A 13,482-nucleotide genomic window follows, 5' to 3' on the forward strand; every position below is an offset into this window, starting at 1 on the left:
TCACCTCAGATTTGCAGATGACACCACCCTTACGGCAGAAAGTGAAGAAGAACTAAAGAGCCTCTTGATGAAAGTGAAAGAGGAGAGTGAAAAAGTTGGCTTAAAGCTCAACATTCAGAAAACAAAGATCATGGCATCCGGTCCCATTGCTTCATGGCAAATAGATGGAGAAACAGTGGAAACAGTAGCAGACTTTATTTTTGGGGGCTCCAAAATCACTACAGATGGTGACTGCAGCCATGAAATTAAAAGATGCTTACTCCTTGGAAGGAAAGTTATGACCAACCTAGATAGCAAATTCAAAAGCAGAGAATTACTTTGTCAACAAAGGTTCGTCTAGTCAAGGCTATGGTTTTATGGATGTGAGAGTTGGACTGTGAAGAAGGCTGAGCACCGAAGAATTGATGCTTTTGAACTGTGGTGTTGGAGAAGATTCTTGAGAGTCCCTTGGACTGCAAGGAGATCCAACCAGTCCATTCTGAAGGTGATCAGCCCTGGGTGTTCTTTGGAAGGAATGATGCTAAAGCTGATACTTGAGTACTTTGGCCATCTGATGTGAAGAGTTGACTCATTGGAAAAGACTGTGATGCTGGAAGGGATTGGGGGTAGGAGGAGAAGGGGACGACAGAGGATCAGATGGCTGGATGGCATCACTGACTCGATGGATGTGAGTCTGAGTGAATTCCGGGAGTTGGTGATGGACAGGGAGGCCTGGAGTGCTGCGATTCATGGGGTTGCAAAGAGTCAGACACGACTGAGCGACTGAATTGAACTGAGACAGCATATTAAAGAGCAGTGACACTACTTTGCCAACAAAGGTCCGTCTAGCCAAGGCTATGGTTTTTCCAGTAGTCATGTATGGATATGAGAGTTGGACTATAAAGAAAGCTGAGTGCTGAAGAATTGATGCTTTTGAACTGTGGTGTTGGAGAATACTCTTGAGAGTCCCTTGGACTGCAAGGAGATCCAACCAGTCTATCCTAAAGTTAATCGGTGAATGTTCATTGGAAGGACTGATGCTGAAGCTGAAACTCCTATCCTTTGGCCACCTGATGCAAAGAACTGACTCATTGGAAAAGACTCTGATGCTGGGAAGGATTGAAGGCAGGAGGAGAAGGGGACAACAGAGGATGAGATGGTTGGATAGCATCACCGACTCAATGGACATGAGTTTGAGTACACTCCGGGAGTTGGTGATGGACAGGGAAGCCTGGCATGCTGCAGTCCATGGGGTTGCAAAGAGTTGGACACAACTGAGTGACTGAACTTAACTGAACTGAGAGATTGTTAGCTATACTCTGAACATATTCCCCTTCCCTTCATCTTAGCACTAGAGCACCCCACCATTATCACCATATTTAGCACTGCACATGGCCTCTAGATATTACAGTCCCTGTATCTCTTGCGGCTAGATGTGGCCTTTTGATCATATTACCACTAGGGTAATGTGAGCAGAAGGGATGCTTGCAACCCCTGGGATGCTTTCTCATAAGGAAAATGCTTGACCCCACTTCTTCTTTCTCCCTTCCTTCTGACTAGAATGGGTTGACATGGATCAGAGAAGCAAGATTCTAACATGAGGACCAGGGAAGCATCTCAGAGCAGAGATGTTAAGCAGTTTTGGGCTGTGGATCTCTTAGGCAGTCTGATAAAACCTATGGAGTTCTTCTTAATGTTTATAAATGCATATATTAAAATATATAAAGGTTAAAAAGGGAAATTTATTAAAATGTACTTCTCAAAATATGTTTAGAAGCATTAATATAATATGTTTACTAACCCACTAAATAACAAGCTCTAAAGACAGATCTACCGTTAGCAGTGATATGGTATAATATTAAGATATTTGCAATAAATTATATGATATAAAATTAACTGTAATTACTATTGGTGGCAAAGTCATAGGTACTGAAAAAATCCTTGTTGGTTGTTGTCTACCTTCAAAAGTGAAAGGAATACTAAATCTTATTTACAGGTGAATGAAAGATAGCATTTTCCATCCAAGTTCAACAGATTTCCTAAATTCTACACATGGCCTCCCAAGGTGGGAATGATGAAGAAATAAGACAAAGACTGACCTTGTGGAACAGAGCCACCTATTTGCCATGGATTTCCAACCTACCTCCTGACTGTTACATTAAGAGAGAAAAAAAAAAAAAAAACTATTAAAGCTACTATCAGACTTCCCTGGTGGGCCAGTGGTTAAGAATCCACCTGCCAATGCAAGGGACACGGGCTAGATCCCTGGTCTGGGAAGATTCCACATGCCTTGGGGCAACCAAGCCCATGCCCCACAACTACTGAGCCCACATGCCCTAGAGCCCATGCTCCGCAAGAAGAGAAGCCGCCGCAATGAGAAGCCCATACTCCATGCCTAGAGAGTGGCCTCCAGTTGCCCCAACTAGAGAAGACCTTCTTGCAGCAGCAAAGACCCAGTGCAGCCAAAAGATAAACTAATTCATAAAAAATAAAGCTGCTGTATTTTAAACTCTCTGCTATAGCAGCTTAATCTGTACTCTAATATAGTGGAATATTACAGCCCTTCAGAATTAGCAAGGTGAAAAGACAGCCTTCAGAATGGGAGAAAATAATAGCAAATGAAGCAACCGACAAACAACTAATCTCAAAAATATACAAGCAACTCCTACAGCTCAACTCCAGAAAAATAAACGACCCAATCAAAAAATGGGCCAAAGAACTAAATAGACATTTCTCCAAAAAAGACATACAGATGGCTAACAAACACATGAAAAGATGCTCAACATCACTCATTATCAGAGAAATGCAAATCAAAACCACTATGAGGTACCATTTCACACCAGTCAGAATGGCTGTGATCCAAAAGTCTACAAATAATAAATGCTGGAGAGGGTGTGGAGAAAAGGGAACCCTTTTACACTGTTGGTGGGAATGCAAACTAGTACAGCCACTATGGAGAACAGTGTGGAGATTCCTTAAAAAACTGGAAATAGAACTGCCTTATGATCCAGCAACCCCACTGCTGGGCATACACACTGAGGAAACCAGAAGGGAAAGAGACACGTGTACCCCAATGTTCATCGCAGCACTGTTTATAATAGCCAAGACATGGAAGCAACCTAGATGTCCATCAGCAGATGAATGGATAAGAAAGCTGTGGTACATATACACAATGGAGTATTACTCAGCCATTAAAAAGAATACATTTGAATCAGTTCTAATGAGGTGGATGAAACTGGAGCCTATTATACAGAGTGAAGTAAGCCAGAAGGAAAAACATAAATACAGTATACTAACGCATATATATGGAATTTAGAAAGATGGTAACAATAACCCGGTGTACGAGACAGCAAAAGAGACACTGATGTATAGAACAGTCTTATGGACTCTGTGGGAGAGGGAGAGGGTGGGAAGATTTGGGAGAATGGCAATGAAACATGTAAAATATCATGTAGGAAACGAGTTGCCAGTCCAGGTTCGATGCATGATGCTGGATGCTTGGGGCTGGTGCACTGGGACGGCCCAGAGGGATGGTATGGGGAGGGAGGAGGGAGGAGGGTTCGGGATGGGGAACACATGTATACCTGTGGCGGATTCATTTTGATATTTGGCAAAACTAATACAATCATGTAAAGTTTAAAAATAAAATAAAATTAGAGAAAAAAAAAATACAAAAAAAAAAAAAAAAAGAAATTGTCCTTTATCTGAAGTCTATAAAAAATCAGTTTTCGGCTACTCCGGAAATCAAGTTTAAAAAAAACAACAACTAAGAATGGATAGGGAGAAGGAGTGTCCAGTGTAACAGATCCCTCTTTATTTAGTCAGTTATGAATGATTAGTCACTCAGGTCAGGCATTCTTACTGTGACTACTCTTCGGTCATTACTACCAGGTTCCTAGGGTCTCTGAAAAATGCAACCTCAGTCATTTCAAGGCAGAGAAGTGTGGATGCCTCGTGTGTTTGATGTGGCTGGAACTACATCAAACAACAGCAATAAAGAACGCTTCTGAAGGATTTAGTCTAACTGCCTCTTGGTATTTCTGAAGAAGGGCAGGAAAAAAAGCTTCCTCCAGCCATTATTGTGATTGTTCACAAATTTTCCATTTACTATACAAATTTTAATCTCAGCCCATTATATGAAACAAAATGAAAGCAGGAAACACTTGATCTGAACAATTCTTTGTCATTCTTCAGAAAAGGCTTATACAAAAGAACTGAAGAAACAAGTAAACAAAGTTTTACTCGTTATTAAAAGACACCAGAAAACCAGGTGTGATAGGACTCTGAAAATTTTTGGATCACACTGCTTGGAAGACCTTCTTCTTAAGTCCCAGAGGAATAATTGGTTTTGTGTAAAAAGGTTAGAAAAGATTAAAGTCAGAGGCAACAGCAATGTAGAGTGTTTTGCAAACACAAAATATCATGAAGTCAAAGAACACAGATAGGAAAAAACAAAAGACTTACAAAATAACTTCCTGTTGAATTAAGACTTTTTCTAGAAGACTATAAAAAGTTCTGTTCTGTTTGCTTTAAGATAGATGCTAAAAACTGAGGAAATAGACTCAAGAAAATCACATTGATGGCAATAATAGCAACCTCTAATGTTGATCTGGTTTGTGTAAAATTGGTATTATTCATGTTTGTGTGTGCTCAGTCACTTAGTCATGCCTTACTCTTTGTGATCCCATGGACTATAGCCTGCCAGGCTCCTCTGTCCATGAAACTTTCCAGGCAAGAATACTGGAGTGGGTTACCATTTCCTCCTCTAGGGAATGTATTACTTCTTCCTTAAATATTTGGGAAAATTCACCAGTGAAATCATCTGGGCCGAAGATTTTCTTTGTGGGATTTTCTGTTTCTTTTTGCTAATTCTTGTTATACAGGAGTTTGCTCACTTCATCTAAGTCACTGGATTTACTGGCATAACATAGGCTATGATACTCGCTTGTTACCATTTTTATTTCTACAGGGTCCCTAACAAGACTTCTATTTCACTTCTAACAGTAATAATTTGCCTTTTCTGTCTTCTGTTAAAGGCTTATCAATATTATCAATTGTTTCAATGAACCAACTTTTGGCCTTGTTGACTTTTTTATTTCATTGATTTCTGTTTTTTACTTTTTCCTTCTTTCTATTTACTTTATGTTTAATTTGCATTTCTTTTAGTAGCTCTTGAAGGTGGAAGATGAGAGCACTGATTTTTAAGCCTTCTTTATTTTGTAATGCAAGCCTTTACAATATAAAATTATCTTTCAGTTCAGTTCAGTCACTCAGCTGTATCCAACTCTTTGCATCCCCATGGACTGCAGCACGCCAGGCCTCCCTGTCCGTCACCAACTCCCAGAGCTTACTCAAACTCATGTCCATTGAGTTGGTGATGCCATCCAACCATCTCATCCTCTGTCGGCCCCTTCTCCTCCTGCCTTCAATCTTTCCCAGCATCAGGGGCTTTTCAAATGAGTCAGTTCTTCACATCAGGCAGCCAAAGTATTGGAGCTTCAGCTTCAGCATCAGTCTTTCCAATAAATATTCAGGACTGATTTCCTTTAGGATGGACTGGTTGGATTTCCTTGCAGTCCAAGGGACTCTCAAGAGTCTTTTCCAATACCACAATTCAAAAGCATCAATTCTTCAGCACTCAGCTTTCTTTATAGTCCAACTCTCACACCCATACATGACTAATGGAAAAACCACAGCTTTGACTAGATGGACCTTTGTTGGCAAAGTAATGTCTTAGGTTTTTATTTTTTTATTTCAATTTGTTTCAATTGTTTATTAACCAGATTACAAAAATAATCCTGGTAGATACCTTAGTTCATCCTTCTAATAAGCCTGTGGATCTGGTCTTCCCTGTTGCCAGCATCTCCACCTTCTATAAAATGGGTGGTCTTCTTCTTCATTCTACCTCGTGGAGAAGACAATTTAAAGGGCCACAGGAAGTTGTTTGTTTCTTTGAAACGTTTTCCAATGGTATAGATCTTATGAATCAGATCCTCCATGCAGATGATTCCATATTTCCCAAGAGATCGAGCAATCAATGCGTTGTCTGTCAGGGCAATTCGCTTTTTGTTGATTTTGCCATAACCACGCTTGTAGATCAATTCATTTACAGACTTCAGATTTGGGTACCCCCATGCAATATATGGCTCCATAATTCTCAGCATGTTAATTGATGCCTTGTTGAGCTTCATAAAGGTGCTGTTGAAGATCTGCCGGAGGCAAAGGAGCTGCAGCACGTTTCAAACTTTTGGGCTCACACCGTTGATACCTCTGATCTTGATGACAAACGCCAATTTGGGTTCCACAGGTACATAGAAGTTGCCGGCTTTTCGTGCCATCCTAGCCATTCGAATTTCAGTTCTGTACATCTGCCTGTATTCCTTGTGGTAATGCTTAGCCTTTTCATAAATAAGCTTCCTCCTTGCCTTTCAAAGCATCTTTTGGGCAAACTTCTTTCTCAGTAGCTTGATCTTAAGCTCTGCGAAATTCTTCGCTTTTTCTTAAGGGTTTCTGGCACAACAGGAACCTTCTTTTTCTTCTCTTCTGCACCCTCTATGGTTCCAGCCGGGAAAGAGCTGTCTCAGGTTTTTAAAATGCTGTCTAGGTTGCTCCAAGGAGCAAGCGTCTTTCAATTTCACAAATTCTGATATGTGTATTTGTTACAATTCGGTTTAAAATCTTTTATGTTTTTCCTGGTGATTCCTTCTTTGAAGAGTTTCTCATTTCTAAATATTTGGGGATTTTTCTTGATATCTTTTTGTTATTATTTTCTATTGTATTCTAAGAGCATACTCTGTATAGGTTCTGTCTTTTGAATTTATTCAGACTTCTTTTTATGGTTTGGCATGAGTTCTATCTTGGTAAATATTCTAAATGCACTTGAAAAGAAGGAGTATTCTGGAGTTGTTTAATGTAGTGTTATGTAAATTTAAATTAAGTTAGAGAGAGTGGTTCAGATTTTCTATGTCCTTTCTCATTTTTTGTCTACTTAATCTACCAGTTACTGAGAAAGGAGTATGTTAAGATCCCCAACTATGCTTCTGACTGTCTATTTCTCGCTTTATTTCTATACATTCTTGCTTCATATATTTTGAGGTTCATATACATTTAGCATTATTGTCCCTTAAAGATTTTCCCTTTCATCATTATGAAATGTCTTTCTTTCATTTGGTAATGCTTCTTGCCTATACTACCTGATATTAATATAAATACATGGGTTGTCTGTCTTCAGGTACACTGAGACTCTTGAGAGTCCCCTGGACTACAAGGAGATCCAACCAGTCCATCCTAAAGGAGATCAGTCCTGGGTGTTGAAGCTGAAACTCCAATATTTTGGCCACCTGATGCAGAGAGCTGACTCATTTGAAAAGACCCTGATGCTGGGAAAGATTGAGGGCAGGAGGAAAAAGGGACGACAGAGGATTAGATGGTTGGATGGCATCAACGACTCAACGGACATGGGTTTGGGTGAACTCCGGGAGTTAGTGATGGACAGGGAGGCCTGGCGTGCTCCGTTTCATGGGGTTGCAAAGAGTTGGACGCGACTGAGCAACTGAACTGAACTGAGCTTCACGTTGATGGTGTTCAATCTAATGTTAAGCCCATCTAATGAGTGTTTGATTCAGATGCTATATTTTCCAGTTCTAGAATTTCTATTTGTTTCGTTTTTTTTTTTTTTTTTTTAGTTTTCCAAATCTCTTCTTAAATGCCCAATCTTTTTAACCATTATATCCATCTTTTCCTGCAAATTTTAAAAACATATGTGTATTAGTTGTTTTAAAGTTCTATTAATGCCAGTAACTGGGTAATCCATGGGTCTGTTTCTATTGTCTAATTTTTCTTTTGACTATATATCCCATTTTCCTGTTTCTTAGTGTGCTTCATAATTCTTTTGTTATATTCCAAATAATGTATATAAAAGAACAGTGGTGACCAAAGTATAATATTTAGTTTTGTTTTACTCATTTTATTTTCCAGCAAACACAAGCCCTTTTATCTATCTGGAAGTTAGGATGAGGAGCTTATCATTAGTATTTCTTTCAGAGTCAAGTTGAGCTATATCTGGGATACAGCTTTTAATCGATTGAAATCACCTATGACTAGTCCAACCCTCAACTACTTGAGTCATAACTTTTTATGTTTTCAGTAGCTGAGCTGCAAGAAGATTGGCTGCAGTTTCATATACTTTTGCAATATTTTGAATCTTTGGATTCACCTCCAGGCAAGGATCCGAAATCTAAACACCACAGGAATGCACAGACCTAAGCAATTTCTTTCTGCTCACCAGCCCTTTCTCCACTGTTATTATCTTTGCAAAACTCATGGTTGTGGAGGGTCTTCAAAAGAGCAGAAAGAACTACTGATCCCAGTAATCTGTCCCAGCATTTGGGGCTTTTCAGACTTTAATTTATCCTGACAGCCCCCAAAAGATTGGAAAATCAGATTTGTTAAGGTCAACAAAGAAAATATAATATGTTAAAAGAAGGTTGAAGGACTAGAAGATTTAAGGTAAACTAAAGTCTTCCCTGGTGGCCCAGTGGTAAAGAATCCGTCTGCCAATAGAGGAGACATAGGTTCAGTCCTGGTCCAGGAAGATCCCACGTGCCTCAGGGTAACTAAGCCTGTGTGCTACAACTACTGAAGCCCACACAACTTACAGACTATTCTATGCAAGAAGAGAAGCCACTGCAAAGAGAAGCTTGTGCACCACAACTGGAGAGTAGCCCCCATTCACTACAACCAGAGAAAAGCCTGCGCAGCAATGAAGATCCAGCACAGCCAAAAATAAACAAATAAATATTCTTTAAAAAGTGCAAAATCTCAAGGCACAAAATACAAAATAAAGTAAATTAAGAAGCTTGGTTAGATGATATTACTTTAAGCATGAACAAAATATATTAATTAATTTTTTATTAAAAAAAAGTCCTCTTGGCCTACCAAACCTATCTCCACCCTGCCTGGGGAATAATACTGCCCACAGCTTCCCATGAGTCTGCATAGCCATTTTCTCTCTGTAATATTCTAACCTGGTTTAATAGTTAACTTATAGATGGCACTAATCTACTCTTTTCATCTAGAAAAAACAATTCATGTAAATTCCACCCCATTTCCTGAAATTTCCCTCCGATTAAGATTCTGGTGATAAACTCCAATAAAAGGCTTTGGCATAGTATTAGTGATTTTGATACAAAAATAATATTTTCATGTCTTTACAGCCACCAACACTCCTCCAAAGGTATATTAGTCTGCTAGGGCTGCCATAATAAAATACCATAGATGGTGGTTTAAACAAAACAAAGTTATTTTCTCTTAGTTGTAGAAGCCAGATGTCCAAGATCTAGGTTCCAGTTGATACAGTTTCCAGTGAGGACTTTCTTCCTGGCTTGTAGAAGTTCATCTTCTCACTATGTCTCACCTGGTTTTTCCTCCATATGTTTACAGGAAGACAGCTTATAAAGCTTTATAAGAGGCACTAGATAACTTGCTAGAACACTAATCCTACTGAATCAGGACCCTCCCGTATGACCTCATTCAACCTTAATTACTTCCTTAAAGGTCCCAGTACCAAATTCAACCACACAGATGTTTAGAGATTCAACACATAAATTTGGGGGTGGGGGTGGGGAGGGAGGCACAAACATTTAGTCTAAAACAAAAGGTATTTGGATACTACATTGTTTGATTCTTGATGTAATTCTTTTCCCATCTTTCTTCTGTAATCCTTCTCTTTTTCATACAAACATCCACACTTACATGCCCATTCACACAGTCTTTTATGGAAAATCTCTATCATTAAGATAACCAAAGCTTAAACGTGGAGGCTTAACCACATGATAATATGTGAAATGGCAAGCCATGGTTTGTGGCATACACTTTCATCTCGGGAAACATAGATTTATGCTGTTATAGAAATGACTTGTGGTTCAATTACTATAAAACAGAATTGTTACAGAAAGCTTTTGTTTTCACCCTAAAATACACTGTGGGTCAGTTCAGTCCAGGGAAAACAAAATTATAAGCCCTTTTCTCCACTCTGCTCCTGAAAGATACAGTCTCATTAAATATTTCAGCAACATCTTCCATATTAATTCTAACCCATTTTAACAAAGTAGTATTTTTGTAAAAACCCCAGGAAAAGTGGCGAAATAAAAATCTGTCTTCAGTGTTGCTTTTCTGTCTTGCACTGCCCCCTCCTCTTACAAGGTAAGGGTCTAGGAGGAGAGAGTATAATATATGGCTAAGAGCGCTGGCTTTGGAAACAGATATGGATTCCATTAATAATTCTCATCACTTACTGTGTGACCTCTAGTGACAAGGTAGCTAGACCTTTAGATAAGGTATCCAAGCCTTTAATGCCTCAGTTTGCCCATTCATTGATGGAACATTTAGTGAGCAATAATTATATGTCAGACACTCTAATAGGCACTGAAAATACCAAAAAGAAAAAAAAAAAGGTGTGAAGTCCCTGCCATCCCAGGGCTCAAAATAAGAATACTAACACGTATTTCAGGAGATTCTTTTAAAGGATTACATAAGTCCTTCTTAGTTACAACCGCATATTAAACCCTCCAGGGAGCTTTAAAAAATACTGATGCTGTGCAGCTGCTTACCTCTCAGGACCAGTTACCTCAGAATCTCTGCAGGGAAGACCTAGACAATGGTATTTCTTTAAAACTGCCCAGGGAATTCTAATGTGCAGCCAGAGTAGAAAACAGTCGAATTACATAAAGCCATGGCAAGACTAAGAAGTCAATAAATTGTACTAATAGGACAACCTTTGTAAGCTCATGGTACTATAGGAGGTAGACAAACTCAAAGTAACAGCATCCAACAGGAAAATAAAACTGAAACAAACACAAATCTTTTACTGAGTCAAAAATAACAAAGAAGAAAGACACAGCGATAGGAGATGAGACCAAAAAGTTCCCAGGATACGATCAATACTTGACAAGGGAGCCAAGAACACTCAATGGAGAAGAAGCAGTCTCTTCAATAAATGACACTGGGGAAAATATGATATTCATATGCAAAAGAATGAGACTGGGCCCCTGGCTTACACCACTCACAAAAATTAACTCAAAATGGATTAAAGACTTAAATGTAACACCTGCAACCACAAAATTCCTAAAGGAAAGCATAGGGTAAAATCTCCATGACACTGGTCTCAGCAATGATTTTTTTTGGATTTGACACCTAAAGCCCAAGTAATAAAATAAACAATAAACTGAAGAGACTACATCAAACTAAAAAGCTTCCACATAGCAAAAGAAACAATCAACAAAATGAAAAGGCAACATATAGGATGAGAGAAAATATTTACAAACCACAATTCTTATCAGATGTTAATAGCCAAAATATATATGAATCCATATGCCCCAGTAGAAAAACCAGTTTAAAAATTGGCATTGAACCTGAATAGACATTTTCTCAAAGAAGATATTCGAACAACAAACAAGAACATGAAAAGATGCTAAGCAACACAGATCATCAGAGAAATGCAAATTAATTCACAGGATATCCCCTCATACCTGTTAGAATGACTATCATCAAAAAGATAGGAGATAATAAGTGTTGATGAGGATGTAGAAAAATGGGAACTCTTGTACACTATTGGGAGAAATATAAATTGGTGCTCTACCATGGAAATCAGTATAGAAGTGCTCAAATAATTAAAAATAGATTTACCATATAATACAGCAACTACATTTCTGGGTATATATCTAAAAGAAATGAAATCACTATCACAAAGATATATCCATACCTCCAGGGTCACTGCACTGATATTTATGATAGCCAAGACATGGAAACAATCTAAGTGTCCATGAACAAATGAATGGATAGAGAATATATGGCATAAACACACACACACACTATGGAATATTATTCAGTCACAAAAAGAAGGAAGTCCAGCCATTTGCAACAATTTGGATGGACCTTGATTAGCACTGGATTCCCCTCCTAGCTCAGTTGGTAAGGAATCCACCTGCAATGCAGGAGACCCCAGTTCAATCCCTGGGTTGGGAAGATTCCCTGGAGAAGGGATAGGCTACCCACTCCAGTATTCTTGGGCTTCCCTTGGGCTTAGCTGGTAAAGAATCCGCATGCAATGTGGGAGACCTGGGTTCGATCCCTGGGTTGGGACGATCCCCTGGAGAAGGGAAAGGCTACCTCCTCCAGTATTCTGGCCTGGAGAATTCCATGGACTATATAGTCCATGGGGTTGCAAAGAGTTGGACAGCACTGAGCTATTTTCATTTGATAGCATTACACTAAGAGAAAGAAGTCAAGAGAAAGACAAATACTATGTGATCTCAATTGTATGTGAAATCTAAAAGAAAAAAAGAACTCATACAGACAAAGAGCAAATTAGTCGCTGCCAGAGGTGGAGGGTTGGGGTGAGGGAAATGGATGCAGGTAATCGAAAGATACAAACTGCCAGTTACAGGAAAAGTAAGTTCTGAGAATGTAATGTACAACATGGTGACAATAGTTAATGCTACTGTGCTGTATACTTGAAAGTTGCTAAGAGAATAAATATGAAGTGTTCTCATAAGAGAGTAAATACAAAGTGTTCTCATCACCATGTTAATGGCAATCATTTTGCAATCTGTATACATACAGATGATTTGTACACACACATCAAATCATTATGTTGTACCCCTTAAACTTAGGCAATATTTTCTCTCAATAAAACTGAGGGAGGGGAGAATGGGCTCCAGGATGAAGGTGGGGAGAGGGGCACAGACCATGTAGGAGTCATGTGATCTGACACATTTTTATGGGATTTGCTCTGATTGCGGTGTCCAGGGAGCAGAGGCAGGAGGGAGCAGAGGCAGAAGGAAGCTAGTGCAGTGATCCAGATAGAAGCTGATAGTGACTTGAATCAGGTAGTAGCAGGGGAGATGTGAGAATTAGTCAGATCGGGACACCTTTTGAGGGAGAAACGGTCAAATTTGATGACATATTGCATGTACCGTATGACGGGAAGTAGTCCAGAACTTTGGACTGAGCAAATGGATGAATTCTGTGGCTGTTAATAGAGAAGGCAAAGTCGTGATAACTGTTAAAATTAGCGAATATGCTATTCCTATATGGGGGAGGAAAAAAAAAAAAAAAACTAAGTCTTTTAAAAAAATTAATCTTTAAAAAAAAATTAATTTATTTTTGACCACAACATGTGGGATGCAGAACTTCCCTGACCAGGGATCAAACCCATGTCCCCTACACTGGAAGGGTGGAGTCTTAACCACTGGACCACCAGCGAAGTCCAATAAACTAATGCCAATTCACACAAAGTGTTAGTGGCTAAGTTTTTTCTTCCATTTATTAACAAACCTTTATTGTGTCCACAAAGTGCTAGGCTTTGTGGTAGGTACTTGCAACCCTAAGAAGCAGTAACTCGATCCAGAGGATTTAGAGAGATGGAATGAAATCTGAATGGGGCCTTGCAGGCACCAGAAGGAAACTGCTTTTTAGAAGATGTTCTTCAAGGCAAGGAAATCT

The 13,482-nt window shown here is 39.1% G+C and overlaps 1 protein-coding gene and 1 pseudogene across 7 annotated transcripts in view; both read right to left on the reverse strand.

Moving 5' to 3' along the window:
- TBC1D30 (TBC1 domain family member 30) overlaps positions 1–13,482 on the reverse strand; it is a 292,159-nt gene that overhangs the window by 85,622 nt on the left and 193,055 nt on the right. The window lies entirely within an intron of this gene.
- On the reverse strand, positions 5,718–6,557 carry LOC147371915 (large ribosomal subunit protein uL30 pseudogene; annotated as a pseudogene). The gene has a single exon (XR_015163846.1). The product of XR_015163846.1 is annotated as a large ribosomal subunit protein uL30 pseudogene (transcript).

This window comes from Bos grunniens, chromosome 5, assembly GCF_055505025.1.
Source record: "Bos grunniens cultivar Pamir isolate PY7600 chromosome 5, Bosgru_T2T1.0, whole genome shotgun sequence".
NCBI lineage: Eukaryota > Metazoa > Chordata > Mammalia > Artiodactyla > Bovidae > Bos > Bos grunniens.